General features: G+C 39.7%; 2 non-coding genes across 2 annotated transcripts; both read right to left on the bottom strand.

The window, feature by feature from the left end:
* Nucleotides 1–4503: 4503 nt before the first annotated feature.
* LOC148545174 (small nucleolar RNA R71) lies at nucleotides 4504–4607 on the bottom strand. The gene has a single exon (XR_015901325.1). It is a non-coding gene; the product is annotated as a small nucleolar RNA R71 (small nucleolar RNA).
* A 17511-nt stretch (nucleotides 4608–22118) lies between these two features.
* Nucleotides 22119–22226, bottom strand: LOC148545175 (small nucleolar RNA R71). Its single transcript, XR_015900252.1, has one exon. It is a non-coding gene; the product is annotated as a small nucleolar RNA R71 (small nucleolar RNA).
* Between the last annotated feature and the right edge of the window lie 285 nt (nucleotides 22227–22511).

A 22511-nucleotide genomic window follows, 5' to 3' on the forward strand; every position in this document is an offset into this window, starting at 1 on the left:
GTAATTCAATCTCTCAAATCTTGATCAATAGCCAATTCCTTGCTCAATTGCTCATGAGAAGAGATGAAGTATGGTCACTGATTATACCACATGTATTTCCAAATCAAAGTGTTGGTAGGATTATATGTCACTATATCCATCCAAACCCCAATTTAGTCCAACATGAGAAAGCATGTCTAGCATGATCTCTTCATTCCTCTTCCAAAGTTCCGAAGAGATCCAAGTATGAATAGCTTCTTTTCCAAGATAACTACCCAATTGAATGAAGATTGAAAGCTTTCTAGTAAAATCAAGAGAAAAGATAGAAGAAGAATAATGAAAACTAATATTGATCCATCATATTTACAACAGAGCTCCCTAACCCAATGAAAGGGGTTTAGTTGTTCATAGCTCTAGGAATGAAAAACATAGATGGAGAGTACATTCTTGAGAATTAAACTAAAAGTTACAGAGAAAGTAAAATACAGAGAGTAGTTCTCAAATTTCCAACCCACTTTTCTGATTCAAAACTACCCCTATATATACTACTCTTCTGATCTTCTAGTTGGTTCTTCAAATCTTGGATATGGGCCTTTGGATCCTGAGTTTGAAGCAGTTATCCTCTTCAGTGGGCTTAGCTTTACTTACAGAGAGAAAGTATGAAGTAGGCAGGGACTTTTAGCTTAGGACGTTAGTGGGGTTAACGTTAAGTGAAAGTGTGGGTTCGCGAACGTTAGTGGCAGTCAGTTTTTTAACTAACGTTCCTAACCCAATGGTGACCCACGTTAACTTCAACGTTAGCGGCACCAACGTGACCACTAACGTTGCCTCTTGGTCCTTTGCACACGTTATTGGGACTTGCCTTTTCCAATAACGTTGAGAATCCTCCCTTCCCCCTACGTTAGAGTTCACATTAGTGTGGCTAACGTGACCTTTAACGTAGGCTTGCCAAATCTTCGAAAACGTTAGTGACACTTACCTTTGTCACTAACGTTTCAAAACGCCCCTACTTCCCACGTTAGAGCTCACGTTAACTAGGTTAATGTGGCTTCTAACGTGGTGGTGATAGCCATCTCCAATGTTAGTGACAAAGGTGAGTGTCACTAACGTTGGCTCATCATTCTTTCATCCACGTTAGCTTCCACATTAACTAAGTTAACGTGGGAGTTAACGTTGCTCATAGTGGCTCATTCCAACGTTAGTGACAAAGGTGAGTGTCACTAACATTGGCGATTCTTGCTCCCTCCACGTTAGCTTCTGATGCCAAGGCATCATAGGCTAGTTTCACTAGCATTTTTCTGTTAGTTTTAGTTGTTTTATGCATTTTCTTGAGCTTAAAGTAACCAAAAATGGTTAAATGAAGAACAAAGTAATGAACCATCCAAACAATATGATTTTGATGCAAATTCCATGAGTTTTAGTTATATTACTTAAATGCTATGAATGAAAGATTTCTCATGAAATTTTGCAAGACTTTGATGCAATTGTTTGGATGATTTCAGGGAAGAAGAGGCTAAGCAAGGAAGCAACAAAATCAATAAAGGAAGCTTGAATATCACATGTGGAGTTTAAGTTCCAGTTGAAGCCTAAACTGGAGCTTAAACGCCAAAATCATGAAGGATAAGAAATGCTGGGATTGAAGTTTAACCTCCAGTTTGACCTCAAACTGGAGGTTAAACGCCAGAATGAAAAGCCTCACTTAAGGAGCATTCCACGTTTAACCTCCAGTTTGACCTCAAACTGGAGGTTAAACGCCAGAATGAGTATGCCACCCAGGGAGGAGTTCCACGTTTAACCTCCAGTTTGACCTCAAACTGGAGGTTAAACGCCAGAACCAGGAAGAGTACCAGGGAGCCATTCCACGTTTAAGCTCCAGTTTGACTCAAACTGGAGCTTAAACGTGTTCGATAGCTTTTCCACTCCAGGGTTGCTCTCTCCATCTCCACGTTTAACCTCCAGTTTGACCTCAAACTGGAGGTTAAACGTGTTCGACACCTCCAGGGCCACCATTCTAAGCTTCCACGTTTAACCTCCAGTTTGACCTCAAACTGGAGGTTAAACGTGTTCGACCTCCAGTATGCCTCCACCCTTTTCCACGTTTAACCTCCAGTTTGACCTCAAACTGGAGGTTAAACGTGTTCGACCTCCAGGGCTGCCCTTCCTATCCCCACGTTTAAGCTTCAGTTTAACCTTAAACTGAAGCTTAAACGTGTTCGACTACATGACTCTCCAGGGCTACCTTCTTCCATTTCCACGTTTAAGCTTCAGTTTAACCTTAACTGAAGCTTAAACGTGCTTCTTCAAAAGGCCTCACTGGAAGTGTCTGGCGTTTAAGCTGCAGTTTAAGCTTAAACTACAACTTAAACGCCACTCTTGAAAAAGGTTTCTGGGCCAAAAATATTGTGATTTAAGTTAGTCTTTGAGCACAAATATTAACTTAAACTTACTTTGGTATGAAACCCAATTGAATATCATGGTTTATGGGATTGGGCCTGAAGGATTGATGAGTTTGAAATCTCAATTTATTGAGTCATGTGTCATTATTTGATTATCACTAAGTTGGCTCAATAAATGTTACAGGATTTGGATCAACAACCTCATCAAGATTATGGATCATAAACCCAAGGCAAAAGGAAGGCAAGGAGAGGCCTCAAAGCCCAAGAAGCACAACTGAAGCTCAATATAGAAAGTGTATAAATAGGATAGAAGTTAAGTTAGAGGGACTTTTTACTTCACTTTTAGCTAGTTTTCCTTTTCTTTGTAATTGAATTCAGAGCTATGATTCACTAAACCCCCTTTCATTGGGTTAGGGAGCTCTATTGTAATTCAATGAATCAATAATAGTTTATCTTCTTCTTCAATCTTTTCTCTTGAATTTTGTTAGAAAGCTTCTCGATCTAATTCCATTGAGTAGTTGTCTTGGGAAAGAAACTACTCATACTTGGAATCCTTCGGAGCCTTGGGAAAGGAATGGAGGATTCATGCTAGAGAAGCTTTCTCACAGTGGATTGGATTGGGGTTTGGATGGATATTGTGACATGTAATCCTACCAAATTGTGGTTCATGAAATTGTGTGGTATAATCAGTGATCAAGCATCATCTCTTCTTATGAACATTTAAACCAAGGGATTGGGAATTTGTTTGTTTTTAGAGAGCAGTGGTGAGCCAAGGAATTGGGATCCAATCATATAAGATTGCCAAGCAAAATTCAATGAATGCATTGGTTGAGGAAGAGATATACATGTTTTGATTCGGAGATTTCAATATCTCCTAAACCCAATGAATTCCCCATTTCTGATTTCCACTTTCTCTTTACATTCTGCAATTCAATTCTTGCAATCATCCCCATTCCCTTTTAATTTCAGCAATTTACATTCTGCTCTTTAATTCATGCAATTTAAGATTCAGCCATTTAATTTTCTTGTCATTTACTTTTCCCGCCAATTTTACATTCCGCAATTCTCATCTCAAATCTTGATTCCGCTCAACTAGAACACACTTCTAATCCGAATTGCTCACTCAACCAATCCTTGTGGGATTCGACCTCACTCTATTGTGAGTTTTTACTTGACGACGATAACCGGTGCACTTGCCGGAAGGAATTTTGCCGATCGTGCAATTTCCTAAATCGTAGCATAACACGTTTATGCGCATCAAGTTTATGGCGCCGTTGCCGGGGATTGGTTTTCGATTGACAATTCTCAAATTGGAAGCTAACTAGATTGAGCAATTTTCTCTTGCTTTGTTAATTCTGTTCTAGATACTTGTCGAATTTTAATTTCTGCACTTGGTTACATGCTTTCCTTCTTTATGCCTTTAAATTCATGCAACTAACTCACTGACTCACTAACTGTTTGAATTAATTCCTCAATTGAGCTAACCATACTCTTCCATTAACCAAGAGTATTTCACTTGTTTGTGTTTGAGCTGTGTTCTTGTATGACAGGTAGAAGAGGAGAGACATCAACTCCTCCATATACCGAACCAGAGAGGACCCTTCATAGACTTAGAAGGGAAGCAAGAGGGAAGAGAGTAGTGGGAGAAGAGGAATCTGAAGGAGAATCTGAGGACAATTTTGAGGAAGCTTTAGATCTCAACATGGATAGAGAAGTTCACAACCATGAGAGAGCTGATGGAAACAATGCCATCCCTGAGAGGAGGGTTCTTAGTTCATACATAAACCCAACCTCTGGGAATTGTGGTAGTAGCATCCAGAAACCACCCATTCAGGCCAACAATTTTGAGCTCAAGCCACAGCTAATATCACTTGTGGAAAATCATTGTTCCTTTGGAGGAAGTGCTAATGAAGACCCAAACCAACATCTCACAAAATTCCTGAGAATTTGTGACACTGTGAAGTCCAATGGAGTCCAGGAAGATGCCTATAAACTGCTTTTGTTCCCATTCTCACTTAGGGACAAAGCAACTAAGTGGCTGGAATCATTCCCAAGGGGGAGTCTAACAACATGGGATGAGGTGGAAAGCAAGTTTCTGGCACGTTTCTACCCTCCACAAAAGGTCAATAGGCTTCGATCTGAGGTTCAAACTTTTAGACAACAAGATGGTGAAACTCTCTACGAGGCATGGGAGAGATTCAAGGACTTGACAAGGAAATGCCCACCAAACATGTTCCATGATTGGGTGCAACTGCACATCTTCTATGATGGGCTCTCTTATGAATCAAGGAAGGCTGTAGACCATTCATCAGGAGGTTCATTGAACAGGAAAAAGACTGTGGAAGAAGCCATTGAAGTGATCGAGACAGTGGCTGAGAATGAGTACTACTATGCATCAGAAAGGCACAACACTAAGGGAGTCATGGAGCTGAACCAGGTTGATACAATTCTAGCCCAAAACAAGGTGTTTGCCAAGCAACTAGCAGAGCTTACCAGGCAATTAGAAACAAAGCAAGTGTCTGCAATACACACACATGATCAAGAGGAAGTAGGCATTGAAGGAGGTGAATGGGATGAGGTTAACTATGTGGGAAACCAACAAAGGCAATCATATGATCCACATTCCAACACTTACAACCCAGGCTGGAGAAACCACCCAAACTTTGGGTGGGGAAACCAACAAACCCAACCACAAAACCACAAACCTTACAACCACAACCAACATAACAATTCCACATACCAAAACTCCAACCAAAGATCATACCAAGCCACACAAAACACTTACCCCCAATCATCATATCATGGCCAAAATAATCAACATACCCAACCTAATCCGAACCAACAATTTCAAGATCAATTAAACCGGATAGAAGGAATTATGGCAACCATGAGTCAAGACATCATTGAACTGAAGAGCTTCCGGGATGATGTGAGAACTACCTTAAGAAACCATGGTGAAAAACTTAAAAGGATGGAATCTCAAGTAGGAGAGCTATCTCAACAGGCACCCAAATCAACTGCAGTGTTCCCTAGTGACACAGAAAAGAATCCTAAAGGGGAACAAAAGAGAGTAAGATGGGAAGAATGCAAAGCCATCACCATAATGAAGGAAGTCTCAGAAGAAGAAGGAATCAGGCCCTCAGAGCAGGAACCAGAAATCTTGAAGGAAGGTGTGGAAGAAGTTAAGCAAGAAGGTGGAACTGAGCAAGCCAAGGAACTGCAAAAAGGCATGATGGGAGTATACCAACCAAAAGCACCATTTCCTGAGAGGTTAGGAGGAGGTGAAAAAAGGAAAACCTATTCAAGGTTTCTAGAGACATTTAACTCTCTGCATGTCAATATTCCCTTTCTTGAGAGTCTTCATCAAATGCCCACACACATCAAGTATTTAAAGGAATTGTTAAGCAAGAAAAGAGTGTTGAAGGGAGGACAAACGGTAACAATGAACAAAGAATGCAGTGCTCTCATCAAGAAGGACACACTCTCTAAGAAAACGGACCCAGGAAGTTTTCATATCCCTTTCATCATAGGGGAAACAAAAATTGACAGAGGATTCTGTGATCTAGGAGCTAGCATAAACGTGATGCCTCTAACTCTTATGAAGAGGCTACAACTGAATGAGGTGAGATCCACTGATGTAATCATACAACTGGCTGACAAAACTCAGAAGCAAGCTGAAGGGGTAGTTGAAAATGTGCTGGTGAAAGTGGGGGATTATTATTTCCCCACAGACTTTGTCATTGTGGACATGGAGGAAAGCTACTTACACCCTATCATTCTGGGCAGACCATTTCTAGCCACTACTAGAGCGCTCATCGATGTAGAACAAGGAGAGCTAATTCTGAGAATACATGATGAACAGCTCATTTTCAACGTCTTCAAACCTGCATCTGAGCCTGAACCAGAACCTGAAAAGCCTAAAGATGATAGTAGCCATCCGTGTTTGGAGGAAAGTAATCCAGCAGCTGAGACTCTAAAACAGTCATTGGAAGGCAAACAAGAGTTGCAAGAGTTAGAGCCACAAGAATCAGTGGAAACAGATCAGAAGGATCCTCCTGACATAAAGGTCAATAAAGAAATCCTCAAGAGAAAGGGAAGAGTGATAGGGAGATTGCCAAGAGGATGGAGAAACAAGAAAATTCCCACTGAAGGTTTTTCTCCGGGAGATAACGTGATATCAAGTCATTATCTGCCAATCCCACCTGGCCTCAAAACCATTCCTTCCCAGCTCCCTCAAGTGTTCACAATCAGGAAAGTTCTTTCTATGGAACATTTAGAGGTCATGAATGAATCAAGTGGGGACGTTTTCATAGTGAGAGGAGATGACGTCAAGCACTACAATCCACCCTAACAAGGGACAACCGTCAAGCTAGTGACGTTAAAGAAGCGCTTCATGGGAGGCAACCCATGTTTTTAGTATCCTTAATCTTTAGTGCTTTGCTTTACATCTAATAAAACATGGTTTCTTATGCATGAACTTGAATCCTCAGGACAACTATGGATTAAGTGCACTAAACCGTGCATGTAAATTACAATTGGTCTCTAAGTTTGGTGTGCCTGATGGCACTCCCAAATCTTACTCAAATTGAATTCCATCTTTCATTCAAGGTGCACAACCAAACATTAAGTTTGGTGTTCTTTTTGAACACAGTTTATGAAAAGCAAGAAGTTCCTCTGGATTTCAAAATTCATGACAAGTATACCATTCACATGTTTTAATACCTTGGTTTCAATTACTTAGGGTAGTAACTTTGTTTAGAATCAAAAAGCCAAGGTGACTATGATTTATTAGAATTATGCACACTCATTAAGGACAACCAATATGGATTTCATGTCATCAGGAGACTTAACCAAACACTAAGTTTGGTGTCCAAATAATAAGTGTGCATACATGTAGAAGTCACGGCTATAAGCTCATAAAGACAAGCATTGATTTACATGTGCAAATACTATTCATAATTCACATGGACCGAAAAATGATAGCAAATTTGTTTGTTTGTGCAGGTACAAAAGAAAAGACAAAAATGGAGGAAAAAGACAAGGGGAGGTACGTGCTTGGTCAAAAAGAAAATTCACAAATCTTTGAAACTAACACATGGGAAAAGGAAGTTCTGCAAGAAAAGAAAGCTACATGTACAACCTAATGCACCCAGAATACTTCCAAGAAAATGAAAAGCAAATCGTCCTTATCCATAATTCATATATTTACCATCAAGCCACCCTTCACAAACCACCCTAGCCGTCCATTTTTCACTCATGGGCACTATAAAGAACCACTTGGGGAACGAGTCCCACACCACCAATTCTCCTTCATACACATTTTCCTTCATCATAGCATAACCATCTCTTGCCGGAAACAACCTCACCACACCTCCAACAACACTTCTTGCTTCACCTTGTCAACTTTAGTTGTCACTTACCAAAACTAAAAAAACCAACGGCAGCTTCATCTAGCCACAAAAGAAGAAAAGACAAGCAGCCAATGGAGGAAAACAGGGAATTCGATGCATGGAGATACAGATCAGTATTCCATGAGATTCAAGCCGAATGGATGAGACCTAAAACGGTACTAGCTGAGGTTCCCTTTGACCTTGAAAAGGATGAGTTCCCAGGTGTTTGGGAAAAGATCAAAAAGAGGAAGTGGGAGCTCCTAACTAAGCCAATCACTAGAATCAACATCAACTTGGTGAAAGAGTTTTATGCAAATGCAGTAAGGGAGGATCAAACCAAGAACCCCACATACAAAAGCTATGTGAGAGGGGTGGAAGTTGACTTCAGTCCCAAAGCAATCATGAAAACTCTTGGCCTGAAAAACATACATTTCAGCCAAGCAAGTTATGAAGAAAGGATGATAGGAGAACCTGACTATACAAATATTGCTGAAGACCTTTGTGCCATCAGAGCTGAATGGGTGAGAAAAACAAGAGGGGCTCCAAGAGTCTTGAGAAGGGGAGACCTAACACCTGAAGCTAAAGGGTGGTATGCAATAGTTAGGAGATCCATCCTACCCACTGCAAACTCTTCAGAAATAGTCCCTAAAAGAGCCATCTTGCTACATTGCATTATGGTTGGAGGGGAGATCAAAGTTCATAAACTCATTGCTGAACAGATACAAGAGTTTAGTGAGAAAAGTGACCCTGAATCCTGGCTTCACTTCCCTAGCACTATCATTAGACTATGCATCGATGCCCAAGTACCACTTGAGGATGAAAGACCTAATTGGCTATATCCTGGACTGGTCATAACTGCACACAGAATGACTCTTGGCCCAACTCCTCCAAGACATACAAGAAGAAGAAATGAAGAAGGGCAACAAGTGGAAGCCGAGCAAGAAGCAGAACAAGAAAGACAGGAAGGAGAAGATAGAGAAGAAGAGCAAGAAGAGCAAGCAACTCCTGAAAGAAGACAACGAATTCCCAGAGACCCCATGGATATGAGCAGAATGCAGGAAATCATGGAAGGAATGTCTCAACAATACATGAGGTCTCAGGAGAGACAAGAGGACTTTCATCTAAAAATGATGGATATGCAAAGGAACTTTGAATCAAGATTCTTCGATCTGCAAAGGGAACAAAATTTACACTTACAGGAATCCTTCAGCCACATATGCCAACACCAAGATGCCAATGTCTTGGCAATCAAGGAAGCCACCACTTTACAGAATGCAAGATACTCAGTCCAAGCTGACTACAACATCAGTTCGCAAATCAAGCTTAACTACATAGGGGAACATCTACACAAGATGGACCCAGCATTCCCAGCTTATGATGAGTATTTCAAAGGGAGGAAAGAAGGAGAAATAAACAAGGCAATGATCCTTGAAAAAGGAGTGGAAGAAACGATGAAAAAGGCTGGATTCTGGAAAAAGCTCATAAGAAAAGACAAAGGAAGCACAAGTGGTCAAAAAGAGGCAGGAAGCAAGAAGAAGCAGGATCCCAAGAATTAAGAAGAACCAAGCAATAAATAAGAGGTGGTCTCGTTCCTTAATAATCAAATGATAATTGGTGAATTGTCTTTATGAACGTGTTTTCATCATAAGTCATTTAGGTGTTATGTGGAGTTTTTTTTTTTTTTTTTTTTTTTTTTTTATGAGTTGTTTAGTATGTCTGTGTGTTAATTGCTTTGAATAAAGTGAATGCCTAGATGTTTGGATATAACTTCACCTTCTTAAACAAGTGCGTGCCATGCTTGTTCTGTTTCCAAAAATAAAAGAAAAGTTTGAACAAAAGTAACTTGGCTAAATTAGTGACAAATCAAGTAGAATTAAGTGGTGGTATGCATGCTTGATTGTGTAGTCAGATCACTAAAATTAGAGTGTAGAATTATCATTTTTTATGTAGAGAGTAAAAATTGTCTATGGATCTTGATGAATAAATGTCTTTGGCCATGAAAAAGAAAGAAAAAGAAAAAGAAAAAGCCACAGAAAAAGGCAACCAAAAAGCAAGAAAATTGAGAAAACAAGCTAGGTACCAATGGTTTGAACTTCTGAGACAAATGCCTGTGGTGTTTATGTATTAAGGATATGCTTGGATGAATAGGTTCTGAGGAGTGTTTCAACACTTGGTAACTTGGGTTAACTAACCCGGGATTATCAACCAAAAGTCCATTATCAAGAGCAACCTAAATACAAAACATTTAGTCACACAAAGAGGTGCTGGGCACCAATGTCTCAAGAAGAAATGTGAACTAAAATGCCTAAAGTGGATATGTGTAGTGCACTGATAAGAAAAAGAAAATGCCAAAGGCTTGTGCAACACATGACACTAAGCAAACAAGGAGCAAAAGAAGCTCTAAGAAAAAGAAAAGAAAAACAAAGAAGAGAAAAGTGCCAAAGACATAAGAATAACAAGAGGCCATAGCAATTTTTGATGGATGAAATGAAAAAGTGATAATCCTACCTGATAAGTATGAAAAAGTGATGCTGCAACTTTCTGCATAAAACCCTTCTGATGAACTTCAAATGCTTGCTAATATAGCCAATGTAATTGCTTTCTGTTCCATACTTTCTTCTCAAATAACTCAGGACTTGCTTAGGGACAAGCAAGTATTAAGTTTGGTGTTGTGATGCCAAGGCATCATAGGCTAGTTTCACTAGCATTTTTCTGTTAGTTTTAGTTGTTTTATGCATTTTCTTGAGCTTAAAGTAACCAAAAATGGTTAAATGAAGAACAAAGTAATGAACCATCCAAACAATATGATTTTGATGCAAATTCCATGAGTTTTAGTTATATTACTTAAATGCTATGAATGAAAGATTTCTCATGAAATTTTGCAAGACTTTGATGCAATTGTTTGGATGATTTCAGGGAAGAAGAGGCTAAGCAAGGAAGCAACAAAATCAATAAAGGAAGCTTGAATATCACATGTGGAGTTTAAGTTCCAGTTGAAGCCTAAACTGGAGCTTAAACGCCAAAATCATGAAGGATAAGAAATGCTGGGATTGAAGTTTAACCTCCAGTTTGACCTCAAACTGGAGGTTAAATGCCAGAATGAAAAGCCTCACTTAAGGAGCATTCCACGTTTAACCTCCAGTTTGACCTCAAACTGGAGGTTAAACGCCAGAATGAGTATGCCACCCAGGGAGGAGTTCCACGTTTAACCTCCAGTTTGACCTCAAACTGGAGGTTAAACGCCAGAACCAGGAAGAGTACCAGGGAGCCATTCCACGTTTAAGCTCCAGTTTGACTCAAACTGGAGCTTAAACGTGTTCGATAGCTTTTCCACTCCAGGGTTGCTCTCTCCATCTCCACGTTTAACCTCCAGTTTGACCTCAAACTGGAGGTTAAACGTGTTCGACACCTCCAGGGCCACCATTTTAAGCTTCCACGTTTAACCTCCAGTTTGACCTCAAACTGGAGGTTAAACGTGTTCGACCTCCAGTATGCCTCCACCCTTTTCCACGTTTAACCTCCAGTTTGACCTCAAACTGGAGGTTAAACGTGTTCGACCTCCAGGGCTGCCCTTCCTATCCCCACGTTTAAGCTTCAGTTTAACCTTAAACTGAAGCTTAAACGTGTTCGACTACATGACTCTCCAGGGCTACCTTCTTCCATTTCCACGTTTAAGCTTCAGTTTAACCTTAACTGAAGCTTAAACGTGCTTCTTCAAAAGGCCTCACTGGAAGTGTCTGGCGTTTAAGCTGCAGTTTAAGCTTAAACTACAACTTAAACGCCACTCTTGAAAAAGGTTTCTGGGCCAAAAATATTGTGATTTAAGTTAGTCTTTGAGCACAAATATTAACTTAAACTTACTTTGGTATGAAACCCAATTGAATATCATGGTTTATGGGATTGGGCCTGAAGGATTGATGAGTTTGAAATCTCAATTTATTGAGTCATGTGTCATTATTTGATTATCACTAAGTTGGCTCAATAAATGTTACAGGATTTGGATCAACAACCTCATCAAGATTATGGATCATAAACCCAAGGCAAAAGGAAGGCAAGGAGAGGCCTCAAAGCCCAAGAAGCACAACTGAAGCTCAATATAGAAAGTGTATAAATAGGATAGAAGTTAAGTTAGAGGGACTTTTTACTTCACTTTTAGCTAGTTTTCCTTTTCTTTGTAATTGAATTCAGAGCTATGATTCACTAAACCCCCTTTCATTGGGTTAGGGAGCTCTATTGTAATTCAATGAATCAATAATAGTTTATCTTCTTCTTCAATCTTTTCTCTTGAATTTTGTTAGAAAGCTTCTCGATCTAATTCCATTGAGTAGTTGTCTTGGGAAAGAAACTACTCATACTTGGAATCCTTCGGAGCCTTGGGAAAGGAATGGAGGATTCATGCTAGAGAAGCTTTCTCACAGTGGATTGGATTGGGGTTTGGATGGATATTGTGACATGTAATCCTACCAAATTGTGGTTCATGAAATTGTGTGGTATAATCAGTGATCAAGCATCATCTCTTCTTATGAACATTTAAACCAAGGGATTGGGAATTTGTTTGTTTTTAGAGAGCATTGGTGAGCCAAGGAATTGGGATCCAATCATATAAGATTGCCAAGCAAAATTCAATGAATGCATTGGTTGAGGAAGAGATATACATGTTTTGATTCGGAGATTTCAATATCTCCTAAACCCAATGAATTCCCCATTTCTGATTTCCACTTTCTCTTTACATTCTGCAATTCAATTCTTGCAATCATCCCCATTCCCTTTTAATTTCAGCAATTTACATTCTGCTCTTTAATTCATGCAATTTAAGATTCAGCCATTTAATTTTCTTGTCATTTACTTTTCCCGCCAATTTTACATTCCGCAATTCTCATCTCAAATCTTGATTCCGCTCAACTAGAACACACTTCTAATCCGAATTGCTCACTCAACCAATCCTTGTGGGATTTGACCTCACTCTATTGTGAGTTTTTACTTGACGACGATAACCGGTGCACTTGCCGGAAGGAATTTTGCCGATCGTGCAATTTCCTAAATCGTAGCATAACACGTTTATGCGCATCAGATTCCACGTTAACTAAGTTAACGTGGCAACTAATGTGGCTCAAATTGGCTTAGTCCAACGTCAGTGACAAAGGTGAGTGTCACTAACGTTGGCCATTCTTTTGCTTCCCCACGTTAGAGTCCATGTTAACTAAGTTAACGTGGCTCTTAACGTGGCCAATATGAGCTTGGTCCAACGTTAGTGACAAAGGTGAGTGTCACTAACGTTGGTTTCATTTCCTTCTTCCACGTTAGAGTTCACGTTAACTTAGTTAACGTGACTCTCAACGTGGGCTATGATGGCTTCGAGGACATTATTGGCGATTACTTTTCTCATTAACGTTGCAAGCTAGCTCCCATTCCACGTTAGAGGTCACGTTAGTTAGACTAACGTGGCTGCTAACGTGGTTCTTCCTTGCTTCCTTTGTTCTGAAATCAAGCAATAAAGTGCATTAAAGTTCTAGTCCAAGTTATGAGATATGCATCATCCAATTTGTCATTCAATTTATGCATAATTCTCATGAATTCATATAAAAATCACAATGTTTGCTTGAATCAAGATGTAAGTGAAATTCTACCCAAAACTTGCTTATTTCCTAAGAAAGTGCATGAAACTACCCTAAAACCACAAAGAAAAGGTCAGTGAAACTGGCGAAAATTCTCTGGCATCACAACACCAAACTTAAAGCTTGCTTGTCCCTAAGCAAGTACTGGAACAAGAGAATGATGAATGAAATGCTAAGAGATATGAGTCATTATTGTGGAAATCATGTCCTTGGTTTTATGGTGGTTTCATGTATAGCAACTTAGGTTCATTCCTTCACTGGCTTTCAGACCTTTATCATGTCTTGAATACTCACTTGATTGCACCCTATGAGACTCTTATTCCTTGATCCTTTTATTGTTTTCAGGGTTTGATTGTGCTCTTAGGCTAAGTGCTCTGTGAGGGGGCGACTCTTTAAGATAAGCTTTCAGCCAGCACTCCCGAACCAGTTGGTTCAAGGTGCTAGGTGTTGAGACACCCCTAAGGACTTACTCCCTCAAGTCTCTTTCCCCCATACATACACACCACAGGCACATGGTTTGTTTATTTTCTTTCTTGAGACCTTGGTGTCCAGCACCTCTTTGGGTTACTAAGTATTCTATAGCAAGGGTTACTCTTGATAGTGGACTTTCAGCTGATAATCCCGGGTTAGTTAACCCAAGTTACCAAGTGATAAGGCACCCCTGAGAGCTTATTCATCCAAGTAAATCCCTTACACAGGAGCACCACAAACACATGCCTCAAGATTCAAACCCTTGGTGCCTAGCCTTATTTCTTACTCTTTTCCTTTTATTTCTCAACTTTCATTTTCTCTTTCCCTTTTTCTTATTAGGATCTTGTTATTTAGCTAGTCTCATGGGGTGTGTTTCAAGCATATGATTCCGGATAGATAGTTGCCTTCCCACCTTATTGGTGAACCAACTTAGCTAATCTCTTACCATATCACAAACTTAGGAACTTACTCCATAATATGAACTCTACTCTGGCCTTTCATAACATCTCTTTTTATTTGATTCAAAAGGAGACAAGCAACACAATAAGCAAGATGGAATTGAAAATAGGCAATTTGACTAGTAATCATAGACCTAAGCAAGGAGAATACTAAAAACAGAATTAAAAATTCTAAACTACCATGGAAGCATGTTCTATTTCATACATGATTTTCCTTATTTAAAACTTGAAAAAGATGGGACAATGAGGGAACTCCACCACCTTTTACTCATGGGGTTGCTCCTGCTCTCCTTCTTGTTTGTCCTCTTTGTGTTTTTCTTGAGTGCTTGAACTCCCACTTCCTTTGCTCTTTCCAATCAATTTCTTCCAGAAGCCAGCGTCTTCCATCTTCTTCTTCAGTGTTTCCTTCTGCTGTTTCACCTTCCCTTCCTCTTGTTCTGTTAGCTCATTTTGGACTTCATCATACCTGGGGATTGCAGAGTTCAGATTATGCATATGACTAGACATATAGTTCAATTTGGCTTGAGTGTTTGTGTAGAACTCCTCCCTATCTAGTTGCCGTCCTTCATTCAGTACGCTGAACTCATTGAATGCCTTTGCCTGAGCTAGCTATCATTGATTGAGTTCTTGAAGGCGCTTGTCTTGTCGCTCTTGTCTTTCAGTCACTTGATTTATGGCTTGAGTAAGCTGGGAATAGTGGTCCATTTGCTGTTTTTGCCATTCTCCTTGTTGATTCATCCAATTAGAAAGGAGCTCTTCTTGACGATCCATCCTTTGAGCTTGAATGTGCAGTTGTTGTTCTTGTCCCTCCATATAACTCCATGCTAGCTCCTCAATGGCTCCGTGAATGTGATTCAGGTTTATGTTGGTTGGGTCATAATATTCTCTTTGTTGGTGTTCTTCCTGATGAGACTCTTCTTGGTGAGGTCTTTCTTTTGGCTTTCGCTTCCCTATTTGAGGTCTTCTTTGTTGTTACGCAGGTGTCGTATAAGTCAGACGCTGGAGCGTAATTAGCCTCCCAGGGTTCGCCCAATCTGGATTGCTATCCTCGAAGATTACCTTGGCCTTCATACACAGTCTGAGGATGGTGCTGGGGTACCAAAGCCTGGCACCCGAATCAATCTTCTCAGCTGACTCTTGAATCTCCTCAGCTATAAGTTCATGAACATTGATTTCTCCACCCTGTACTAAGCAATGTACCATGGTAGCTCGAGTAACGTTGACCTCAGAATTATTTGCAGCTGGGAGGATAGACCTCCTCACGAGTTCAAACCATCCATTGGCTTCCGGGCTGAGGTCTCCTCTCTTGATGAACCGGGGTCTCCTATCCGCATACCTTTCCCAGTCAGCTCCTATAACACATATGTCAGTCACAATTTCTTCGAGTTCATCATTGTCAGGGCTCTTACTTATTCTTGCATGATAACTAGGCTCATCAAAATGTAGTGATTTCAGCTAAAGAGTTCTTGTTATAGCATTGGGGCTGAAATCCACCTCTCTCCCTCTTACGTAACTTTTGAAGGTGGGGGCCTTGGTTTTGTCTTCTCTGACCACATTTGCATAGAACTCTTTGATGAGGTTTGCATTTATCTTCCCCTCTGGGTTCGTAAGCCTTTGCCAACCCCTTTGTTTAATCTTCTCTCGAATCTGTGGGCACTCATCCTCATCAATTTGGAATGTTAACTCAGGCAGTATCTTCTTGAGCTTTATCCGTTCAAATTCGAGTTCATGGAATGCAGTTTTGAATCTCCTTTCATCGAAAGGAATACTCTCCACCGGTTCCTTCCTCTTTTGCCTCTTGGAGCTTGATGATGCCATGAGTAGGAGTTGATATATGAAGGAGGTGGAAGGTATGGTTAGATGAGGAATTCGGTTGGTTAGGATAGGGTGTAGTGAAAAGAATGCCGAAGGTGTGTAGTATGAGGAATGGGAATTGGAATGTGAAGGGAAGTACGGACTAGGACTCACTTATATAGGAAAGTGATGAGTGAATGAAAGGTGTGGATTGATGGGGTGGTTGTGTGATGGACGGATGGGGTTTGGCATGGGTGAGCAGAAGGATCACCAACTTTATGATGGGGTTGGCTCAGTTTCCAAGCTTGTTCTTCTTCCAATGTTGCATGGCAACCATTCCCAATGCAATCCCCTTGAAGACACGTGTGTAGTATCTTCCTTTTGTGTTATCTGAACCCTTCAATTGCCCCATCAATGCTCCTACAAAATAAAAGAAATGTGATTAAAAACACACTTGTAGAAAGTGGCGGCAAAATTAAAAGGCTAACTACTTTTTAAAGTTTTTGTTTTTAACTAACTAAGTGCTATTCATGAGTGCAAACCAACTGACTAACTCAACATCCATGTATGCAACATTGGCAACACCAAACTTAGTTTGGTGCCATGTGGTGTAAAAGATTTGTTCAAGGCCTCTAAGAGTGACATGATGTGGGTTACATTTATGTTCTCTTAGTGTGCCTTGGACACCAAACTTGTTCCTCACTATATATTGCACACAAGGATTCATTCAAATGCATATCAAGTTGATTTGAAATTCATGAACCTTGTATTATTAACTATTTTTAAAAGCATATAAAACATAGGTTGCCTCCCATGAAGCGCTTCTTTAGCGTCACTAGCTTGACGTTCTGCCTTTATCAGGGTGGTTGGTAATGCTTCAAGTCCTCCCCCCTTGCAGTAAATCTATTTCCATTGGCTTCATCAAGGATCTCCACATGTTCTAAGGAGAGAACTCTGTTGATGGTAAAAACTTTAGGTAGCTGAGATGGGATGGTGGGGAGATCGGGGGGAATAGCTGGGAAGTAAGCTGAGATTACTTTATCCCCTGGAGAGAAGTCCTCTGTAGGGATCTTCTTGTTCCTCCACCTCCTTGGTACCTTCTTCTTTGTTCCTTTTGATGTTGCCTTGCTCTTTGTGACCTCCTCTTCCAAGGAGATTTTGTTGCTGGTCTCGTATAACTCTGGTGGTTTAGGTTCCTCCTGATTTTCCTTGAGCTGTGACAGCTGCTGATTGCCTTGTTCATCAACCAAGGGTATTCCCAGATGTGCTGGTTGTGCTTCAGTGCTTGTTTCTTCCTTCAGTATCTCACTGTGATCTTTGCTTGGTGCTTGGTTCTCTTGATCTGTTTCTTGTGAGGGTTTGAAAACATTGAGTGTGAGTTGTTCATCATGGATCCTCAAAATTAGCTCTCCTCGCTCCACATCTATAAGTGCTCTGGCTGTGGCTAGGAATGGTCTCCCCAATATGATTGGATGGAGATGACTTTCCTCCATTTCCAATATGACAAAATCTGTGGGAAGGAAGTAGTTTCCAACCTTTACCAGCACATTTTCAACCACTCCTACTGCTTGTTTTTTACTCTTGTCAGCCAGCCTGATGACTACATCTGTGGGCATTATCTCATTGATCTGCAGGCTCTTCATAAGGGATAACGGCATTAAGTTGATGCTTGCTCCCAAATCGCAAAGTCCTTTATCAAACATGGTTTCTCCTATGGCACAGGGGATGTGAAAACTCCCTGGGTCCTTCCTTTTTGTAGGGAACTCGGGTTGAGTGAGGGCACTGCACTCCTTATTCATCACTATTGTTTGTCCTCTCTTGAGTGAGCTTTTCCTGGTCAGCAGCTCCTTTATATACTTAATGTATGAGGGCATTTGTTGGAGGGCCTTGATGAATGGTATGTTTACATGGAGAGATGCAAATATGTCAAGAAACCTTGAGTATATTCTCTTCTCTACACCACCATTGAGTAATTGGGGAAAAGGTGCATAGAGTCTTATCAGCTCCTTTTGTGAAATTTTGGGTGCTTGGTGCTCCTGTTCCTGTTTCTCTGCTGATGTATCTCCATGTTGTTCTAATAGTTTGTTCGGTTCGTCCTCGGTCTCTTTATCACTTATAGTGACCATCTTGCAATCTTCCCATCTTACTTTCTTTGCTTCACCTCTCGGGTTTTTCTCTGTATCACTTGGGAAGCTGTCTGTAGATTTGGGAATCTGCTCGGAGAGGTATTAATGAGCGGATAATTTATACACTCTTTGGCATTGTTTTTAGTATGTTTTTAGTATATTTTAGTTAGTTTTTATTATGTTTTTATTAGTTTTTAAATAAAAATCACTCTTCTGGACTTTACTATGAGTTTGTGTGTTTTTCTGTGATTTCAGGTATTTTTCGGCTGAAATTGAGGGACCTGAGCAAAAATCTGATTCAGAGGCTGAAAAAGGACTGCAGATGCTGTTGGATTCTGACCTCCCTGCACTCAAAGTAGATTTTCTAGAGCTACAGAAGCTCAATTGGCGTGCTCTCAATTGCGTTAGAAAGTAGACATCCTGGGCTTTCCAGCAATATATAATAGTCTATACTTTGCCCGAGATTTGATGGCCCAAACAGGCGTTCCAAGTTAGCTCAAGAATTCTGGCGTTTAACTCCAAAACTGGCACAAAAGCTGGAGTTAAACGCCCAAACTGGCACAAAAACTGGCGTTTAACTCCAAGAAAAGTCTCTACACGAAAATGCTTCAATGCTCAGCCCTAGCACACACCAAGTGAGCCCGGAAGAAGATTTCTGCATTAATTACTGATTTCTGTAAACCCTAGGCTACTAGTTTCTCTATAAATAGGACCTTTTGCTATTGTATTTTCACACTATCAATCTTGGGACGTTTAGTCCTTAGACCTTTGAGGCTGGCCATTCCGCCATGCTTACACTATTTGTTCTTATGTATTTTCAACGGTGGAGTTTCTACACACCATAGATTAAGGTGTGGAGCTCTGCTGTTCTTCATGAATTAATACAAAGTACTATTGTTTTTCTATTCAACTCAAGTCTATTTCTTCTCCAAGATATTCATTCGTTCTTCAACTTAATGAATGTGATGATCCGTGACACTCATCATCATTCTCACCTATGAACATGTGCCTGACAACCACCTCTGTTCTACTAGCAATGGCTTGAATGCGTATCTCTTGGGTTTCTAATCTAAGATTGGAACCTTTGTGGTATAGGCTAGAATTAATGGCGGCCATTCCTGAGATCCGGAAAGTCTAAACCTTGTCTGTGGTATTCCGAGCAGGATCTGGGAAGGGATGACTGTGACGAGCTTCAAACTCGCGATTGTGGGGCGTGTGACAGACGCAAAAGGATCAGTGGATCCTATTCCGACATGATCGAGAACCAACAGCTGATTAGCCGATGTTGTGACAGAGCATCAGGACCATTTTCACTGAGAGGATGGGATATAGCCATTGACAACGGCGATGCCCAACATAAAGCTTGTCATGGAAAGGAGTATGAATGATTGGAAGAAGGCAATAGGAAAGCAGAGGTTCAAGGGGAACAAAGCATCTTCATACGCTTATCTGAAATCCACCAATGAATTATATAAGTATCTCTATCTTTATTTTATGTTTTATTCATCTTTTAATTATCAATCCTCCATAACCATTTGAATACGCCTGACTGAGATTTACAAGATGACCATAGCTTGCTTCAAGCCGACAATCTCCGTGGGATCGACCCTTACTCACGTAAGGTTTATTACTTGGACGACGCAGTGCACTTGCTGGTTAGTTGTGCGGAATTGTGACAAAGTGAGATTCACGTTTGAGAGCTCCAAGTCCTTTGGCGCCATTGTTGATGATCACAATTTCGTGCACCAAGTTTTTGGCGCCGTTGCTGGGGATTGTTCGAGTTTGGACAACTGACAGTTCATATTGTTGCTTAGATTAGGTATCTTTTCTTCAGAATTTTTAAGAATGAATTCTAGAGTTTCAAGGTGATGTTCTTATCATCACAAAAGCTGATTGATTCTCATCAATTTAGCTATTGAATGTAATGTCCTGCTGAAGCTTGGCCAAACATGTATAATCCTTTTTAGACTGAAGCTTTAGACTAACATTGCATGATTCCTGGAATTCTCATTAAAAGTTTTGATTCTCTTTATTTTCTTTTCCATATAAGTTTCAAAAATCACAAAAAAATTTATAAAACCATAAAAATCAAAAATATTTTATGTTTCTTGTTTGAGTCTATTGTCTAATTTTAAGTTTGGTGTCACTTGCATTCTTCTTGCATTTTTCGAAAACAAGCAATATGTTCTTCATTGATCTTCAAGTTCTTCTTGATGATTTCATTGCTCTGATCTTTAAATTCTCTTGTTTTGTGAGTTTTGTTGTTTCTCATATGCATTCTCATATGCATTCTCAATTTGTTAGTGTCTCTTATATGAAAATTTTTAAGTTTGGTGTCCTGCATGCATTGTTTGATTTGAGTTTCCTAAGACTAGTTGTATTTTGATTGTTTCTCATCATTAAAAATTCAAAAATATTTTTTTAGACAATGTCTTTTCAAGTCAATAATACAGAGAATTGAAGATTCAGAACATTCAGCAGAGGAATCAAACAGAAAAGCTGGACGTTCAAAACGCCCAGTGAAGAAGGAAAACTGGCGTTTAAATGCCAGCCAGGGTACCTGGCTGGGCGTTTAACGCCCAAAAAGGTAGAGATTTGGGCGTTAAACGCCAGAATGGGCACCATTCTGGGCATTTAACGCTAGGATGACACTAGAGGGAAGATTTTGTTTTTAATTCACATTTTTTTCAAGTTTTCATAATTTTTCAAAATCAAATCTTTTTCAAATCATATATTTTCAATCATATCTCTTTCAAAATCAATTTCTTTCCATTTTATATTTATTTTTACTATTTTCAAAAATCCTTGCTTCAATTAAAGATCCACTTCAAAATTTTCAAGTTGTTACTTGCCTATTAAGAACGGATCAAACTTTAAATTTTAAAATCATATCTTTTAATTTCTTGATAGTCAAGTAATCAACTTTAATTTTAAAAATTTTCTTTTTCTGAATTGATTTTCAATCATATCTTTTCAAACATATCTTTTCAATCACATCTTTTTCAAAATTAATTTTTTCAATCATATCTTTTTCTAATTTCAAAATCTTTTTCAAAAATCACTTTATTTCTTTCCCAAACTTAGTTTTCGAAAATCTCAATCAAATTTTCAAATTTCTTTTTAAAATCTTCTAATTAATTTTCAAAAATTCTTCCCCTCTTCTCACATCCTTCTATTTAAGGGACTGAGACTCCTCCTCAAGGTACAATTCGAACTCCCTCCTTCTTTATATGTTTGAATTCTCCTCCATCTACCACCTCCTTCTATTCTTCTTTTCCTCTGGCACCTCAAGGAATCTCTATACTGTGACATAGAGGACTCCCTACTTTCTTGTTCTCTTCTCTTTCATATAAGCAGGAACAAAGATAAAGGCATACTTGTTCAAGCTGATCCTGAACCTGAAAGGACCTTGAAGATAAAGCTAAGAGAAGCTAAAGAACAATTCTCTTTAGAGGGCCTAACAGAGCTCTTCAAAGAAGAAGAAACCATAGCAGCCGAAAACAACAATGCCAACACTGCAAGGAAGGTGCTTGGTGACTTTACTGTACCTACTCCTGATTTCTGTGGGAGAAGCATCTCAATCTCTGCCATTGGAGCAAACAACTTTAAGCTTAAGCCTCAATTAGTTTCTCTAATGCAACAGAATTACAAGTTTCATGGACTTCCATTGGAAGATCCTCATCAGTTTTTAGCTGAGTTCTTACAAATCTGTGACACTGTCAAGACCAATGGGGTTGACCCTGAAGTCTACAGACTTATGCTCTTTCCTTTTGCTTTAAGAGACAGAGCTAGAACATGGTTGGATTCACAACCTAAGGAAAGCCTGAACTCTTGGGAAAAGCTAGTCAATGCCTTCTTGGCAAAGTTCTTTCCACCTCAAAAATTGAGTAAGCTTAGAGTGGAAGTCCAAACCTTTAGACAGAAGGATGGTGAGTCCCTCTATGAAGCTTGGGAGAGATATAAGCAATTGATCAGAAGGTGCCCTTCTGACATGCTTTCTGAATGGAGCATCATAGGAATTTTCTATGATGGTCTGTTTGAACTATCCAAGATGTCATTGGATAGCTCTGCTGGAGGATCTCTTCATCTGAAGAAGACGCCTGCAGAAGCTCAGGAACTCATTGAAATGGTTGCAAATAACCAATTCATGTACATCTCTGAAAGGAATCCTATGAATAATGGGTCAACTCAGAAGAAATGAGTTATTGAGATTGATACCCTGAATGCCATATTGGCTCAGAATAAAATATTGACTCAACAAGTCAATATGATTTCTCAGAGT

This window comes from Arachis ipaensis, chromosome B9 (genome assembly GCF_059453495.1).
Source record: "Arachis ipaensis isolate K30076 ecotype BB chromosome B9, ASM5945349v1, whole genome shotgun sequence".
NCBI lineage: Eukaryota > Viridiplantae > Streptophyta > Magnoliopsida > Fabales > Fabaceae > Arachis > Arachis ipaensis.